This window comes from Haliotis cracherodii, unplaced genomic scaffold (genome assembly GCF_022045235.1).
Source record: "Haliotis cracherodii isolate W230 unplaced genomic scaffold, xgHalCrac1.p SCAF_15, whole genome shotgun sequence".
Lineage (NCBI taxonomy): Eukaryota > Metazoa > Mollusca > Gastropoda > Lepetellida > Haliotidae > Haliotis > Haliotis cracherodii.
In genome coordinates this window covers 21,882,859-21,902,852 of record NW_027266270.1, presented here as the reverse complement: position 1 = coordinate 21,902,852, position 19,994 = coordinate 21,882,859, and the positions used below count along the sequence as shown (strand labels likewise).

General features: G+C 41.6%; 1 pseudogene; it reads right to left on the bottom strand.

The window, feature by feature from the left end:
- Nucleotides 1-12,450: 12,450 nt before the first annotated feature.
- Nucleotides 12,451-13,271, bottom strand: LOC139461588 (octapeptide-repeat protein T2-like; annotated as a pseudogene).
- Between the last annotated feature and the right edge of the window lie 6,723 nt (nt 13,272-19,994).

The following is a 19,994-nucleotide window of genomic DNA, read 5'->3' as shown; positions in this document are numbered from 1 at the left end:
AAAACTTACCCTAATAAGTCGAACTCAAACTTGTTTTTAAAAGAAAAGGATAAGGTAGAAGTTTGATCAGTTATAATGGCTTATAGCTCATGTCGGATATGTTGAACCCCAAATCAGTCGAATTGCTTCTCTGGAAACATTATTGTTTGTTTGTTTGTTTGTTGATTAACGCTGCACTCAGCAATATTTCAACTTTATGACGGCGGTCTGTGAATCGAATCTGGATCAAACATTCCAGGTATTGGCACCATGAGCATCGACCCACGCAATTAGGATACAATGACAGGCATCAACTGAGTAAGCGAGCCTGACCTCCCGATCCCGTTCGTCGCCTCTCACGACAAGCACGTGTTGCTGAAGACCTATTTTCGATCCGGATCTTCCCGGGTCTCAAGATTATTGTACTTTTACAGCGACGTGCCTGCACGTGTGTGTGGCTGTTTGTGCTTGTCCGGACTATACCGATTTTATAGAGCTAGCCCACTTAGATACAATACCACCGTCTAACATGGATACCCCACTCAGAGTATACCAGTGTTACATGCATGTGAATTTAAAGTCACAGTGAGCGAGTCGGGTTTGACATTGATTTGCACAGTACAGTAAAACAGGTTTATAACAAACACGCTTATAACTAACTAACTAACTAACTAACTAACTAACTAACTAACTAACTAACTAACTAACTAACTAACTAACTAACTAACTAACTAACTAACTAACTAACAAACTAACTAACTAACAGATATCACGAACTTAATTTTTTGTCCCTGCCATTTGCTGTACAGATGTTGTATATATGCTTATAACGAACTGCGGTTATAACGAACTAAAATTAGTGGTCCATTTGAGTTCGGTATAACCGTAGTTTACTGTATTCAGTTTTATCACACCGTGTCGGCATAATTTGGGAGTGGCCCCTCGTGCCCTTTAATTAGAAAATGAAGTAATACTAGACATGTGTCATGGTTATACACCGCCAACGCCTTTGCGCACCAAGTAGGACATGTGTTTGAATTTGTTTTTAACATTTATAGCCACCAGATTGCTTCACTTACCACATGACTCAACGTAAGAAGTCGTTTACCAGAGACTATTCTTACATTTATATATTCATGACAGTAGGGGGCACGGGTGGCCCAGTCGTCTAAGGCGCCGCGATTTGCTGTGCAGAATTGCGTCCCTTAGGCACGCCAGAAACCTATGATTGTGGGTTCGAAATCTGGTTCGCCCCAATTATGTTTCTAGGTTTGTCAGCACCATACCCGTGCTCGTGGGTTTCACCGAAGTGGTAAACGTCTGGGACCTGGATCACTTCGGGCTTTCCTGCCACATTATGCTGACACGCCATGATATACCTGGAATGCTGTGAAAGCGGCGTTAGGGGCGGTCGGTAGCCTAGTGGTTAAAGCGATCGCTCGTCACGCCGAAGACCCCGGTTCGATTCCCGTTATTGGTACAATGTGTCAACCCCATTTTTGGTGTAACCCGCCGAGATATTGCTGGCGTAAAATCATACTCACTCACTAAAGCGGCGTCAAACTCAACTAACTCATGACAGTATACGCTTGTATTTCACATATGGGACTTCACTGAATAATCTGATACGATGTGACCTGGGCACGCCAGAAATGTATGATCGGCGGTTCGAATTCCGGTCACCCTGATGTTTCTTGGTTGTTCAGCGCCATACCCGTGCTTGTTCAAATCGGCGTCAAACTCAACTCACTCACCCATCGTACCTCGACGTGTGGTTATAGGTACAGTAAACTACGGTTATAACGAACTCAAAGGGACTACTAATTTTAGTTCGTTATAACCGTAATTCGTTATAAGCATATATACAGCATAACTACAGCATATAGTCGGGACTAAAAAGTTATTTCGTTATATCCGTTAGTTCGTTATAAGCGTGTTCGTTATAACCGTAGTTTACTGTACTATCAAACTGCAGTGTTTGTGTACTGTAGTACTGGTAACTCACTCACTGAAGGGGGTTATTATAATCCACTGCTTTTACTGTTGACATATGATATAGGTAAAGTATCGTGAGTCGTATATTATATTATGATAAATCATTATCCATGAGTTTATTGGTGGTGTATTTCACCGAATCAGTTGTATTACAGTCTAATGAGTATCGCAGCTGCTTAATTACCGAGTCAAACCAGTGGATGATAGCATGAGCATTGGTCCACGCTCGGGGTAAATTGGCAATCAACCAGGTCGCTCAATTTGACAAAAACCCTTCTCATAATTTTAAGTCTATGTCATGAGCTTGTGTTGATGAATGATTATCTAATATCGATGATACCAAATATTCGCGAAAAGGTAAGCGTACCCTGCCCCACCGGTGGCCCCGCTACAAACACATTCAAAGGTAAGTCAATTGTTCACCTGAAATACACGGGATATATGGTACAAGTGAAAACATAGATTTGCACCGGACATTATTTTTGTCTGCCATAAACCTTTTTTGAAAGTTTTACAAAGATTTTTAATTTTGTAATCCTGATCAAACACCTATCGAGCAAAGGTCGTACGGCGCTCATTGAAATCTGCATAGATATAGCTTGTTCGACGGTTGAACCTCGAGATCGTGACAGACAATCCGTACGTAAGTACCCCCCCCCCCCCCCCCCCCCACCATCTCTCTCTCTCTTTCTCTTATCTGTACAACATGTGAACGCTGATGAGAGTACAGTTAGCGCTACAAATTACTCGAGATCGTGACAGACCATCCGTAATTACTCTCTCCGGGGTTCGATGCCCGACCGCGTGATAGATGTAGATGATAAAAAGACGATAAAAGATGGTACTTGTTGTTACTCTGTTTGGTGCTCGGCATGACTGGAGTCAGTATACTGTGTCTGAGTGGGGTATTCATGTTAAACTGCGGCATGGTGTCTCAGTGAGCTAGCACTATAAATCGGCATCAGTCCGGACTTGTACATGCAGCCCTCCCCTCCCCCCCCCCCCCCCCCACACACACACACGTGCATGCACGTCGCTATATAAGAACAAAAATCTTGGACGCGACATTTAAACCCCATTTCACCCCACATCTCTCTCTCTCTCTCTCCATTAAAACGTTTGAAATATGCTATGCACGAATTAATTACGTGTTGATTTGATATCTAACTTATCGAATGGAATATTATTTTTTCAACTTCCTAATACCTAACATGCACGTAATTTTTCTTGTGAACCAGACGCAGACTTCATGTAGTCATTTCAATCAGTGCTATTGTTCCATTATTAGCTGTTGTTATATTAACGGGCTTCGTCTGGCGTACCTCTTTACCTTATAAATCAATCACAATGCGGTACGTTTCTTTGTTCGAGCGATCAGCCCATGGTTCAACGATTAGCCAGTTTATAATGGTAATGGCGTTATGCCCAAGGCATTTCAGCCCGACAACAGCCTCTGTGATATATACAAATGTGTAGTCGCACAGAGAACCATTAGCACGTGATTAAAATGTACATGACAGGTGTGCGCATTGCCCGCGTTATAAGGACAATTATATGGCGTCGCCTAAAGTACTACTTGATGTCGGAACAGCTTAATCAGAATGCTGACTCATATATAAAGGACGCATAATGCACAACTGTTCACTTGTTCACTTGTTGACGAGACCAGTTGGATCCAAATAGGTCAGGTGCAATATCAATTATCTTGAAGAAATGCCCCCCCCTCCCCCTACTGAAGCGTCAGTTTTGTTGCGTTTGATATCAGTAGTGAAAGTCTTTCAATACATTAAGTGGAGGAACCTATTGACGTTTTTATCGCTCAAAATACATTTTCATTTTCGAATTATTTCAAACAAATTTTTTTATGAAATACTAGGACGTGTTTAATTAATTGCGTTTTTTAATCTTCATTTTGACATCGATAAAAAATAATCTCTGACAGTGAACAATGTGATTGAAGGAGTGAGTCCTGTTATATATGTGTCCGTCATTAAAGGTGTCTTATGATAACTTGCAAGATTCATACTAAGTGATGTTGTATAGTTTCTTTAAAAAAATATGTTTTAAAATTATGTTGATAAATTTATTCCACTCAGAAAGGCAACATAGCCATAGTAGAAATCTATTTTCGGGACTGGTTACAAGAAAATCATATTCTTATTACATAACATAAGGTATCCCAGTTGCGTTGATCAATGGTCATGATGTCAATCACTGGATTGTCTGGTCCAGACTCGATTATTTTCAGACTGCCGTCTATTGCTGAGTCCGGCGTTAAACAACAAACAGGCATCATACACGCAATTACGAATTCCATTTATTTCATATAATAACATTATATTATATCATTTTCTTGGTAATCTATCAATGGGCATTTCAAGAATCTTGAATCAATACTAAAAAAAAATCAACATATTGAAAATTTAAAGTAGTGCGCAGACCATATGTAAACTGTTTTTACGCCAAGGAATCTTTTACAAACACACCGATAGACCAATTTAAAAGCTTTGTATTCAATAAGACCACAAACCTCTGTTTCATACAAAAGAACAGGAGTACCTAATGCGTCAAATATTTACAAAGAAAAGATTTCATAAGAAAGATCAGTGGATCTGATTTAAATACAAGTATGTAAGATACCCATCCGGTTTTTTTTGGCTGGATTACTGCAGTACTGGTGTGACTATTCCACTTTACTTTTAAACATTTTGTAATTTCAACAAGTGTATTTGGTGATACTGTATGTAAACAGTCAGGACACCCTGTTTTGGTGACCAAAAGAATTGGAAGCATTTCTAGAAAGTATATACAGACAGACATGCATCCCGATTTATTCAGTGTAAAGGCCAGTGGTCCCTAATACAGTTATTTAATATAATTTAGAAAGTATATACAAAGGGACACTACTCCGTACAAAGACTCGCCTGTTATACATGACGCTTTCATTTGGAACGGTTCTGTAACATGGGCACTGGACCGTTTTCACATAGGGGTAACTACTATTCTTTAACATAGACTCACGATTGTCTTTGAGCTGAGATCGCTTTGTCGAGAAGGTTAACGACATTTATTAGGGGAACCTAACACACGCTTACATTTTGTGGAAGACAAAATGGTGTTATCGTCCCTGGACTCGCTGCAACAAAGTATACCTATATTAGCTTGGTTGACAGGAATGCTTTGTATTTCAAACGTGGCACATATTCGGTAATATAGAAAGCGCCCTTAAAATCACAAGTCACAGACGACATGTGACCCCGTTCCACAAAGCGATCTTAGCGCTACGATTGTCGTAAATCAGTTAAAGAATGGGAGTTACGATCGACTTAGCGCTAAGATCACTTTGTGGAACGGGGCCCTGACCTGGCTTTCTACAATACCTGTCAATAATGGCAACAGAAGACCACCGGCGCCAACATCTAAGTTTGGCTAAAACCCGTTTCCCATTGAATAATGAAGTGATTCCATTCCCGACGGTTGTTACTACCGCATGGCGAAACACAGAAGTAGGAGCATCACTCTCCGTTCACTCAAATCTTCGTCAATGGTCTTAATTGGACTGACGAGGGGTTGTCGATTCGAAATTCTTAGATTAAGGAAATGGTGATTCCAGACTAGAATCGCATTGTTGTCAAAGTTCATATTCTCGATTGTCAACTTGGATGGTATAGTATTAGAACATGAGCAAGTCTTTGAGTTGATTTTCATAAGGGATGTAACGTGAGGGATATAGGAAACTAAACCTCTCAGTTGATTGTATCATATGTTTGGTTTAAGTTAACAAAACATGAACTGTATTGGCGCTTAGTCAGCACTCAAAGAATACTTTTACATGGTTTTATTTCTGAACATATAATTTGATTTAAAACTGTTAAACTGCTGATGAGTATATTAGACATCATGACTTTGAAAATCAATAATTTCCTTTCATGGTTTGTTGCAATAAGTTAATATTATAGCATTATATCATATGGTTGCAAATTCATTTCAACGCCTTTCTTACCTGTTCATTGAAAGCATTTATTTTTACACGAAATTAACCAGTTACCTCTTACTTTTGACAAACTGTGGCAGGAACACGTAATGATTAAAAAGACATTATCAAAAGTAACAATAGTTCTTATATTTACATACACAAATTCGTTATACTGCCTTCTGTCCCCCAGTTTATAAATGCATGCCATTCCTGCAAAAATGATTGCATGTGCACACGAGCTTGTGCAATGGTTTAGCGAAACCCGGTAAGCACGGAATGTGTAAGTAGTCTAGTTTAATGCCGTTTAGAATAGTACCTCACTTATATCACGGTGTGTCACTTTGGTGTGGGAGGAATACCCGAAGTGATTACCAGTTTTGTGAAACCCATATTATGGTGCTGACAAACCTAGAAACACAATCAGAGCAAATCTCGACCCATTGATCATGGGTGTCTTATAGTCTTCGGGACACACCTCTGCACAGCGAACTGCGGCGGAAAAATAGATCTAACGGAGACGAGTGTCTTTATTTATTACTCACTTAAATTTTTGCATATTATTAAAATCGAACTTTGGAAAAAGACGGTGTTGGTGTGTAAGGTTGCGTATGAATACAACATACCGTAGCTGACATCCAACCATAGACTGTTCTCCCAAGGTGCTACTTGCAATTGGAAATAGAGGGACGATGCCCCCACTGTGATAGTCCTCAAGACTAACAGTTTTCTGACTAGCGGGATGCACACTAACGAGGTTTCAATGTTATTTCACACATTGTGTTTATCTGTTTCAGTAGAGACGTCTTCAGGTTCACGGAGTCCTCACACGATTCTGCCCGATGACGTCAGTACAAGTGACGCAGACGACAGTTTTACGTGCCGCCAGTGTGTTTTGGGTAGGATGCCTGTTTCGCCACATACAAGAACTTCGCCATCATGGCCAGCAGGTGACACTGGTATTGTTACTGCTGACTTACTTAATGAACAAAAATGATACATTACTGTACAATGGCAATACCCCACGTGAAAATCTGGATTTGAATTGTTCTTCAACAATACATGCTCACAAGAAGCGTCTAACGGTAGCGGGTGGTCAGGCTTGCTGACTTGGTTGATGCGTGTCATCGTATTCCAATTGCATAGATCGATGCTCATGTTGTCAGTCACTGGATGGTCGATTATCTACAGACCACCGTCATATAGCTGGAATTGCTGAGTGCAGAGTTAAAAAAGTAAGTATTAAGGGAGTCAAGTTTACAGGAACGAAGGGGAACTGGAACGGTTTGTGATTGGGGACTGTAGACAAGTAGAGTTGTCTCCCTTCGTCCGAGTAGTGTTCCGTTTCCGCTTCGTAATTTACGCCCTAAAGAAAAAAAAATCTTTCAATATGTTTAATTGAAGCGACATTATTTTATCTTGTATAAATGAATTATTAGATACAAACTGTTCCGAAAATGATCAAATAATAATGATAAAAAACCAAGGCGCTGAACCACGACATATCGAATAGGGCTGGGACGGGTACTCGGGTCGGGTAGGTACTGAGTAGAACCCGGGTACCCACAGGACTACCCGGACCCGTGGTTAGTCACGTGATATAATGTTTAATGATTAAAAATATCAAGAACTCTATGGTTACAGTACAAGTCACTAATGTTCGCATGATTTCATTCTGACTGAGTACCATCGCTTCTAACCTTTATAAGTTTGAATAAAAATAACACTTCTGTCAACTTCAATTTATGCATGATCAGATCGTTTTATACATATATATAAATACATTTTACCAGGGCTACGCTCAAACTATTTCTAATCGGACATTTGTACCAAACTCTTGAGACCTGTAGCGGGTACCCAGGTAGGTTCGGGTAACAGCGGGGTGGGTACCCGGGTATTAAATTTGGACTCGTCCCAGCCCCGATATATCGAAGCAAATGAAAAAGAACCAAACCGTTAAAAGCCTCAGGTTCGAATCCTGGTTCGCCCCGATTATGTTTCTAGGTTTTTCAGCACCATACCCGTGCTCGTGGGTTTCACCGAAGTGGTAAACGTCTGAGACTTGCATCACTTCGGACTTTCCTCCCACATGAAGCTGACACGCCGTGATATACCTGGAATACTGTTAAAAGCGGCGTCAAACACAACTCACTCACTCACTGGAGTAACACATGCATCTCATCCTCAAGAGAATCCGGGCAGTCGAAAAGGTTCGTTCTCCAACCGGTTTGTTGCAGTGCCGACCCGTTTCTATATTGAGGGAAGCTGTTCCACATCTGAACAAGGAGAGAGCTCGCCTGTGACTCCTTGGTATGTCACATGTCAAGTTGGATTCAACTCCGATGTCAGACTTGAAGGTTCGATACTGTCGAAGTTTATTACCTCCCTTGCCTCGTCTGCTCTCGGGACATTCAAGCTTCTGCTCCAATCACCATGGCTTTGAGTCTGTTATTTATATCAAACAGTTCCATTTAGGAATTTCAATTTTGAGTGAACTCGTTTGATCCAGTTTTTCTTATTATTCTGAGGCTGTCTTCTGGACCACTGGAACAATTTATGTGTCAGCCTCTGTCTGTCTGACTGTTACATCTTGTATAGAAACGCATCACGCTTCACATCTCACTTCCGGGGGTGTCCACCCGATATCCCCGTGTACAGCTGCATTTGGAGCGTGTTTCTTCACACCAACAGGAAACGTCATGGCTCTATTTTGTACTGTGCTTACTAGTGCTACGTTGCCGATCCCCCATGTGGCTGATCCATGTTCGATAGTTGACCACACGAGAGTCATACAGCTTGGTGTAGGTGTTACACCTCATGCCGCAATATGACTTGAACTTAGAGATAAGAACACCCAGTGCTCTGCTGGCCGAGTTTCCACTGCCTTCGCCATCCTGGTATAATGTAGATCTTCTGTTATTAGGAGTCCTAGATAACAATAACTATCCACCACATCTAAAGTCCTTTCCCCACATCTAAAAACAATCAGTTTTAGCTGTTGACATCTTTCTACAATGCATCAACTTTGATTTATTTTTGTTCACTGTCATCTTATTCACTTCACACCATGTGTCCTGGAGAGCATTCAGGTGCGCTTCAGTCTCAGCCAGAATGACAAGGTCGTCAGTATATGCTAATACATACAGTCTTCCATCCTCAGTTTCAACTCGAAGGTTTAAACCATTCAACGTTGAATTAGATCGTTGATGTACAGATTAGATATGAGTGGGGGAAGAAGGCTCCCATGTTTAAACCACGTTTTACCGTAAATCACTGGATGACATGTCCATTTAATCTCACACTGCAGTTAACACTGTCGTATAATGAGGCAATAGCGTTATACTCGTTCCTGTTATACCAAGATCAGAGGGTTTCTTCCATAGCACAGACTTGTCAACACAACTGTGTGCCTTTTTTAAATCTACGAAGGCCAGAAATGTTGACTTCTTCAGTGACTTCCTGGTTTCGATGAGAGGACTGATACATGTTCTGCAGTGGATCTTCCCTTCCTGAAACCATTCTGTTCATCTCACAATAGGTTTTCATTCTCAGCATGTTTATACAGTTTTGAATTCAGAACACTGCAATACAGTTTGTACGATGAGTTGGTGAGGGAAATGCCTCTTAGTGATAGGGAATCATATCTGTCTGCTGAAGATGGTTTTTGAATAGGATTGATGATACTCTTCGTCCATTCCATACCTTCGTCCAGGTATATTTCCATATATGAAACACATGGTGAAAAGTCTACATAACAACTCAGCAAAGGTTTGGTTTTTCATGACATCAATGGGTATGTAACCTAGTCGTCTAAGGCGAGGCGCCGCGATACGCTGTGCAGAGATGCGTCCATTGGGCACGCCAGAAACCTATGATTATGGGTTGGAATCCCGGTTGGAATCCCTGTTCGCCCCGATTATGTTTCTAGGTTTGTCAGCACCATACCCGTACTTGTGGATTTCACAGAAGTGGTAAACGTCTGAGACCTGCATCACTTCGATCTTTCCTCCCACAAGCTGACACGACGTGATATAACTCAATCTGGAATACTGTTAAAAGCGGCGTTAAACCCAACTCACTCATTCACTCCAAAGTAATGAGTTGGTTAAGATTTCCAGAGCGTAAATAATAATCCAACTTACTCTTGCATGAGATAACCATAAGGTTTAATCATACCATGAACGGATAATACGATGGGATTTATTTAACTATAACCTACATTTGTGTTTTAGTTGGTTTCAAACGTGTTTCGTCTCTTAACGTAAGGTTGCAAGTAATAAGGTGGAACAGTCCATCAGTTAGCCTTGATTTTCAGTTTACAGCGCCGCTTATAAGAGATTTGATTTTGAACACATCAACCTTTAAACATTCGGCATCTTAGAAAAGAAACAAAGTTTGCAATTGCTCCACTCCCAAGCGCCCCCGTTCTTTAACTATAATAGCTCAGGTCAAAACTATACTTTATTACATTGAACATGGGGGAGAGCAAACTTTATTCCTTTAATATAGACCAGTCTTAATATGTTACTGTTACTGGTGTATACCTCATGTTACAATAACTTTGATAAGTGTTCACAACAGCAGCAGCCGTCCCAGGAGACTCCCAACTACCCCATGTTCTTCCCTACAACATGGACAACCATTAGACCTCGGTACCCAGGGCAACATGGACGCCACACTGTAGGCGCCCAGACAGTACTATGCCCGTGTCATTACCAGGGTAGGCAAACTCAAATTAACTCGAAATGCATTGAAAATATCCCTTGTTCGAGACAAGCTGGGGTTGTGTTAGGACATAACGCTCATACAAATTCCGTTTGTACAACCACGTTACATCGTTATAAACGATATATCACGTTAATCGAGCTTGGCAATGGGGTAGTATTGTATTCAACTAATGTTTATCTATTTGGACTTACATGCTGGCGGTACGTAGTGTGTGAGGGGTTGATCAACTTTATTTACTGACAAATTTACCTGGAGGTTATTCTCTTTCACTGCCTTAAAACACACAAGTTTAGTCTAAAAAAAGAAGACCTAACAGATGTTTATTTCATTTCACAACACATTTCCGTCAGCGCATCGAGTATACCCAGCAAACATTGTTTTAATTTTTCCTGAATCTTAAGGCCAATTTTTTTTTATAGAAACCTTTTTATTAAGTATTTTCCAGATCAAATTACGGTTTTCACACAAAAACACAAACAGCTCCAAGCCAGGTTCCAGGCCCCTTAAGCTCACGTGCCGTTACGTAAATTAAAACTGTTCAAAGCCGCGCGAAAAACCCAACTCTCTATTGTTATTAGTTTATTACTTCCATATTTAACGCACGCACATATCTGCAATATAATTTGCCGTGTTACTGTCACCACAGATGGACCTAAAGTACAGCAGTTTTACTTTGACGTCTACCACTTTTGCATCTACATCAAAGATGCTGCTTCATCGTTGCCGATGCGAGTATTTCTCACCAGAGGGGACTACAGATGGACCTGGGACACAGCAACATTGACGCCGACGACTTCTCCACCCACATCAGGTGCCGGCTTTCCCGTTGCCGATCGGGAGGTCTTGAAGATTTGTCTCCCAAATTGGTCATTTACAATCCCCCATGGAAACACCACCGGACGTTCGTGTGGAACAATATGTTCTGGATTTACCAGCTACAACTGGAGTTAGACACATAGGTACCAAGAGTCACTATAATTTCCTTTTCGACAGCATGATTTTATAGATAATTAATTATATCACACATATTGTACCCTATTTCTCGCTAATGGTTACACGAGGCTTATAATTATTCCACAGCTTACACTTCTGCAGGATTTCCTCGCGTGTTTACATATTTAAAATGTCCCGTGGCTGTAAAGGGAGCTAACTCCAGATATTGCATTGATGGAGACACTTCTCGCCAGATGCCTGATTATTGTTATTGTTCTAACAAGTCGAGCTATGCCAAGCTACAAATTCGCATCTTAACGATTAAAAACGACATTTCCATTCTTTGCATCTCTTCCAATCTTATGAGATCTTTGTCAATAGTACAACGGATATAGAACATAAGTAGAATGTATATAATGGTTTTATTCTGCTCTCCACAGAACACATTAATCCTGTTAATGGGAGTCGGTTCAGTGTGTCTTCACTTGGTGTATTGACTATAGACTGTGTATAGCTTACTTTTCAATAAGACTAAACAATTAGACTAATGGTTTTTTTCAACCAACGTCATACATTCAAAGATAACTCATCAATAGACAGGCTTGTCGTATTAACCCAAGCGTACTACATGCTAGTAATACAATGATGGCAATGTGGCTGGGCATTGATAGTGGTGTTTGAAACGTACTGGAAAACCAAAATTGTGACTCAAGAAGAAAATTGTTTACTGGATGTTGGAAGTAAAAAAATTGCATACATTTCCGGAACGTGCATTTCATAATCCGAGTCACCGTCAAATAAGGTTAACCTTCCTTCCTCCCTTCCTTCCTTCCTCCATCCCTTCATTCCTTCCTTCCTTCCTCCATCCCTTCCTTCATTCCTTCCTCCACCCCTTCCTTCCTACCTTCTATCCTTCCTCCATCCCTTACTTCCTTCCGCCATCCCTTCCTTCCTTCCTCCATCCCTTACTTCCTTCATTCCTCCATCCCTTCCTTCCTCCACCCCTTCCATCCTTCCTCCCTCCATCCCTTCCTTCCTTCTTCCATCCCTTGCTTCCTTCCTCTATCCCTTCCTTCATTCCTCCGTCCCTTCCTTCCTACCTTCCATCCTTCCTCCATCCCTTACTTCCTTCCTCCATCCCTTCCTTCCTTCCTCCACCCCTTCCATCCTTCCTCCCTCCATCCCTTCATTCCTTCTTCCATCCCTTACTTCCTTCCTCCATCCCTTCGTTCCTTCTTCCATCCCTTCTTTCCTACCTTCCATCCTTCCTCCATCCCTTACTTCCTTCCTTCTTCCATCCCGTGCTTCCTTCCTTCCTCCATCCCTTCCTTCCTCCATCCTTTCCTTCCTTCCTTCCTCCATCCCTTCCTTCCTTCCTCCCTCCATCCTTTCCTTCCTTCCTTCCTCCATCCCTTCCTTCCTACCTTCCATCCTTCCTCCATCCTTTCCTTCCTACCTTCCTTCCTTCCGCCATCCCTTCCTTCCTCCATCCTTTCCTTCCTTCCTTCCTCCATCCCTTCCTTCCTACCTTCCATCCTTCCTCCATCCCTTACTTTCTTCCTTCTTCCATCCCTTGCTTCCTTCCTTCCTCCATCCCTTCCTTCCTTCCTCCCTCCATCCTTTCCTTCCTTCCTTCCTCCATCCCTTCCTTCCTACCTTCCATCCTTCCTCCATCCTTTCCTTCCTACCTTCCTTCCTTCCTCCATCCCTTCCTTCCCCCTCCATTCCTTCCTTCCTTCCTCGATCCCTTCCTTCTTTCATTCCTGCCTTCCTTCATCCATCCCTTCCTTCCTTCCTTCCTTCCTTCCTCCCTCCATCCCTACCTTCGTCCACCCCTTCCTTCCTTCCTCCACCCCTTCCTTCCTTCCTTCTTCCATCCCTTCCTTCATTCCTCCATCCCTTCCTTCCTTCCCCATTCTTTCCTTCATTCATTCATTCACCATCTCCAGCTGTAGCCCCAGTCTCATGAAGGCATCCTTCGAACCTGTCACTTGCAGACATTCCTTCAAGGGTGGAACTTGGACTTTTAAAGTCAGTTAACTCTCTTGCCTCGGGAAGATGGTGGAGGGTAGAACCGAAGTTCTTGAAACTCCGGAAGTAGCTTGCTTAAAGCGATCACCCACCCATCTACTCTTCGCGACGAACACCTGAAATAAGCTGTCAGTTGTTATTACTTCTTTTACAATAACGATCCACGAGTCTGTATATCATTTTACTTACACATAATCCAGTAAATGTACGTATCAGCTATTGACAGTTTCTAGAGACACAGACAGCTGCCTGAGTAACGCTACCTCTCACGGCAATGGGTTGAATCATCAAGTGCCTCCCGGAAAGATCCCCTTAGTCACAGAGCAATGCCAGCTCATTCAGAGACAACTCGTACCCTTGCACGGTGGGTCGGACATCTCGGCGAATATATTCTCAATTCATTTATTGGCAACTAGAAAATCAATAATACTTTATGATTGAATATTCGACCTTGAAGCCCCATTTTTTATCCATAGTCAAATTGTTTACTCCACAACAAACGTGTCAATTTCCTGTTATAGCACGACGTGTCAGTTGTCTGTTGGAGGAAAGCCCGAAGTGACGCAGGTCTCAGACGTTTACCACTTCGGTGAAACACGAGCACGGGTATGGTGTTGTAAAATCTAGAAACATATTCGGCACGAATAGAGATCCGAACCCACAGTCATAGGATTCTGGCGTACCCAAGGGACGCAACTCTGCACAGCGAATTGCAGTGCCTCAGTCAGACGACTGAGTCACCTCTGCCACCTACATTTTGGAAGGAGGGGACAGTTTGGAGTTACGAAAAAAAAGGAAATGGTCACACTTCTCTTGCCTTTGAGAACAGATTACTGTAAGGTCACATGATCTCAATCAGTCGAAATGGACAATTAAACTGGCCCACACATCTGTAGACTGAATAATTAAAAACAATGTCACAAATCTCACAATGACAAATAGCTGTTACACACCCTGATAACACGCTGATGCAATATGTTACAGAACATGTGCAAGTGTTTTGAGGTCTGTCAGAAAATATGCTGTTAGCCTCCTTGAACGTTTGCCGGAAGTACCTTGCGTCACGTGGTACCTCGTGTGGTTGTATAAAGGAGTTTCGCGATGGCGTGATCATTGAGCGATTTATCGAGTTTACTCACCAAATATGGTCAGAAATTGAATCATGTCTTGACATTTAATCAAGCATATTCACAAATCAATGTACGTGTCTCCGCGGTGTTTATTTTCAATGTACGTGGATGTGAAAGTGTGTTTTTCAATACATCACCCGCGATGCATATTCATCAGTAACAAATACCATAGACCTTAAGAGTCCTTTCAAATAGCAAGTAGCAATTGCACGGAAGGTATTGTTTGCTCTTGTTAGGATAGTTGTTGACTCGGAAGATATATAATATTGTTCAAACTTGAAATATCAGACAGTGCATTCATAGAAAATTCATAGGAAACAGTGAGCCCGCATCCGATGCAAACATGATCTATACAGATGTACTGGTGAACTATATAGATGTACATAACACAATAAGTTGAACATTTGTTTTGTCACGACCAGGAAGCAACGGATGGCGTTACAAAATAAGCTGTTGCTGTTTATACCCAACGGAAGCGTAGTAGGGCCACGGTGAATTTTGTTTTGTCTAGGTATCTCCTACGTAGGACTTACTATCTCCTACGTAGGACTTAGTATCTCCTACGTAGAACTTAGTATGGCCTAGAATCACTATCTCCTACGTAGGACATAGTGTGGACTAGAATACCTATCCTCTACGTAGGACTTAGTATCTCCTACGTAGGAGATAGGAAGTCCTACGTAGGAGATAATAAGTCCTACGAAGGAGATAGTAAGTCCTTCGTAGGATATATTAAGTCCAACGTAGGAGATAGTGATTCTAGGCCATACTAAGTCCTACGTAAGAGATAGTAAGTCCTACGTCGGAGATAGTAAGTCCTACGTAAGAGATAGTAAGTCCTACGTAGGAGATAGTAAGTCCTAAGTAGGAGATAGTAAGTCCTACGTAGGAGATACTAAGACAAAAACAAAATCACCGTGGCCCTACTACGCTTCCGTAATACCCTTTCTGGAACCAAAGTTTAAAAGTTTTGTTCTGAAAGTTTAGAAACTGCATTGAGTACTAACAATGAAGAGAGGTGGGTTTAACAGTATTTTAGTTATATCACGGCGTGTCATCTTGATGTGGACCACCTCCGTGGTCTAGTTCGTAGAGCTTCTGCCCGGAGAGCGGAAGGTCCGGGGTTCGATGGTACTTGTTGTTACCCAGCCTGAAGCTCGTCATTAAGGGGCTAAAACAAGGACTGGTTGGCTCGGAGTCAGTTTTCTGTGTCTGAGTGGGGTATTCATGTTAAACTGCGGCATGATATCTCTGTGGGCTAGCACTATAAAATCGGCATTAGTCCGGACTAGTACAAGCAGCCGCACACACACACACACACACACACACACACACACACACACACGTCACAAGGGATATGCACGTCGCTATATGCAATAATCTTGGACGCGACGTTAATCCTATTTCACCTCACGTCGTCTTGATGTGGGGGGAAAGCCTGTGGTGATTATGGTCACAGCCGATTACCTCTTTGGGTATGGTGCTGGGGACTTGGCCGCCCGTTCCTTAATTAATTAGACAGATCTAGATTATATTATACTTGAAGTGGAACTCAGCGTATCTTGCTCGAATCCCTCAAACTACCAATATCACGGCGAGGGACGTGAAATGGGCCTTACACATTGTACCACTGAATGGAATCGAACCTGGGTTTTCGGCTTGACGAGCCGACGCTTTAACCACTAGGCTACCCAAACGCCTCGCGCCCGCACGACTGAAGTGACACAGGCTACGTATACAGGGCATAGCCTCCTGTGATTCATTTAGTGAGTAAAAGTGAGTTGGGTTTAACGCCTCTTTGAACAGTATACCAGTTGTATTATGGTGTGTCAGCTTGCTCTGGGAGATTGCGGAAGATCAATTCTAAATATTTACAGATATACAAGGCATTATGACTGTCGGTTTGGTGTGGGAAGTGATGCTGGTATCAGACGTCTTCTACTTTGATGAAAACCACGAGCACGAGTCAAAGCGAATCTGGGATTCGAACCAGAAATCAGTGGATTGTGATGCGCCTAAGGGGCGCAACTCTGCACGTCGAATTCCGGCACCCCGTTCATCTTATAAATCGTATATAATAAACCGCGAACTGCTTAAATGAAACCATGGCGTTCGCAGTCCATCCACTTACAGAATTAATACAAGGATCAATACATTATCAAATGAAAATAGGTACATTTTCCAAGGTGCAAACTGTATGATATCAATAAATCGATTATCCCCTGCGTTTTCGTGTTTGTTTTTTCTACATCCGGATGATGTCTTTGTGAGTTGTTGTTGTGACACGGAGGACAAAGTGACATTTATTCCACTTTTATTGTGTCAGCACCAGTAGAGGACGTCTCGTGTCATCTGTGACATCGATGGAGTCCTGTTGTCAAGCTTGTTTTGCGAGTCTGCATCGACTATGATTGTCTCTGTACGGAACTGAAATTGGGAAGACATAAAATAAATTGGAGTTGGATAGACTGGAGCAGTCTCCATTTTATTAAATTGTAAAACAAGAAAACGGACAAAACGCAAACAAAATGAAAATAAAATATTACATTGATAAACACGTGATCAAACAGGGAAGAGGAAAATGCACACATATTGAGTTTTTTTTATACATTATCTAAATAGTTCCTATTGGAAACTTGGACTTCTGTCAGTCTAGACATCAGTCTAGTTGTTCTTTGATTTGTGTGTTTGTTGTTTAACGCGGCACTCACGCGGGGTAGGTGCTTTTACAACCATCCGAGTGCACATTACATTTTATGTAAGAACGTAAGTTACATGTCCATAAATTATCGTACCGTATCACACCAAATCATGAGAAACTTTATCTACCGTACACATTTAAAGAAACACAGTCTGCACTGCCAAAAACAAAATCCCCCATAAACTATTCATGATCCCTTGTTATTTTTGTTCAGCGAAGCTGCATGATGCAGATGTAGTGCAAAGATAATCTGTGTTCATTTCGACAATTGCGTTGTTATTAATGTCAGGATTTACCTATTATGGAAGTATGGAGTAAGTTCCTTGTGCTGGTACAGCTATTCAACAGTACTCTACTGGAGAGAGGGGCCCCCGGAGCCTGGAGTGCATTAACATCACCCAGCAGCGTGTAACCGGCTGTGTCGTATGAGTAGGCAATGTATATGTGGTAGCCCCAGGAACTACTGCATCAACTGGAATGCATTTTGAAGCAAACGCATTTTGGTTTCTTTTGTTTACTTGTTGTTTAACGCCACACTATGTAAATACTACAGTCTGGACCAAATAATCCAGTGATCAGGAGTGAGAATGAGTGAGTTGGGTTTTACACTGCTTTTTGCAATATTCCAGCAATATCACGGCGGGAGGCAAACAAGTAACAAAGGATATCAGTATGTTGTCCGGATAGTACTGTCCAGCCACCGCTAACCATAACCGATCCACTGCCAAATCTGTCATGATATCTTAGGTTGGCATTGGCTTGACGTTCGTTTCGACGTCGCCAGACATGATCAAGGACGTGCGAAGTGAATCAGTTTGACGTTTTGTACGCCATTGATATCTGTTGGCAATGTTACAATTTGTAAGGGGCGGCACAACACGTGGCCGTCGAGCACGACGATGAGCTGCATGTTGACGATTTCTAATCGTCTGACCCGTAACTCGTACTCCAGAACCCTGATGAAAGTTTGCCAAAATTTCATTGTTGCAGCTTGATTTCGGAGAGCCCGGTTTCGGATCAATCGATCCCTGTGCTCTTCTCCTCGACCTGGGACACCATGAACGGGGTCGAACGTAATCCTTTTGGGTTTGTTGATACATGTTCCTTTATCAAAGACTGTGAAACATTGAAAGTGTTGGCCACTGCCAGTGTCAATTACGCCTTTAGCACCTTGACGCTCCGCGCGTTGTAGACAACGCTTTTTCTAGATCGTGTACAAAACAATGAATGAAATCAAGTATGTCACAACTGTATGGCAAGCAGAATCACTAAGATTGACAGAAATAATGGTCCACGAAGATTAGTCGACATTCCTTGAAAGTGTCACAATCAGGAATGGCACCCTACGCACGTGTTTGGCGCATAGCATTTACATTTCATGAAGAATATACAAGGAACAGTACATTGTACTGTTCTCTTCACTGTATACTCTTCATGAAATATAAATGCACAGTACTGTACACTGGCTCACTGAATTTACAATACGTTTCTGGTTTTCTCTGAACAGTACATTGCGGCGTGTGCTTAAGCTTAATAAACTAATGGACCTAATTCTCAATGGACAAAATTAACGGAAGCAAATACAAACATTATCATCCAAACTCTGTATCTGTATTCTTAAGTACCAGTCTAGTCTCATGGGAATAAAAGATAAGTCCTGAAATAGGGGATTGAAGTGCACATACATTATTTATTAGAACGCCACACAAGGGATATTTTACAATATGAATAGAATGAATAACATCACTAGTGTACTGAACTGGATCGCTGGTAACACAGTATGCTGTATTAGAGGTCATGATGTTGGTTGTGCATAGGAAGGATAGGACAGATAAGGGTATAATACTTGTGAACTGGAGAGCAAAGGAAAGTACACATCCATGATTGATTTTGGCTTAAAATGAAACTAACAAGAAATGGTTATTCGGTGGTGACGTATTTGATACGGGTATAATATTTTTGTTTTGGACCCTAAGTTTGCAGTGATTCGGTTACTGTATTCAACCTAGTAACGTTTTGATAATGTTTGTAATTTTATTGTCAAATCTTATTTTCAAGTGTATACTTTATTTTGCCCGGTAGTTTATATTAAGTCTTATTTATTTTTGCTTCAGTTCAAATACATCCATTCTTGTTTGACTGAGGATTAGCTACAGGTTTTAGTGGCCACGTCTGCACCCGATAAATGACGCTACCATTATGTAAGTCACACTTGTTAAGATTGTGAATGGATGCACAACAAGGTGATAATATTAGAACTGATTTTCCAAACCGTGAATACCATTTAGTAAATTTGGGGGACCACAAACAATAAGAAAGAGCCCAGGATGGTCCGTCTGACAAGTTGTCGCCAAGTTTATATATTACAATAAAATGAGATACAGTCCAAGTTTATACATGCAAAAACATAAACTTGATAATGATATGGTTTTGGTCACTATCAGAGTAAGAGTGAATTATTCCTTTTCCCTAATATGAAATATGAACTAATTTAGACGATTATTTTCCGTGATTATGAAATTGT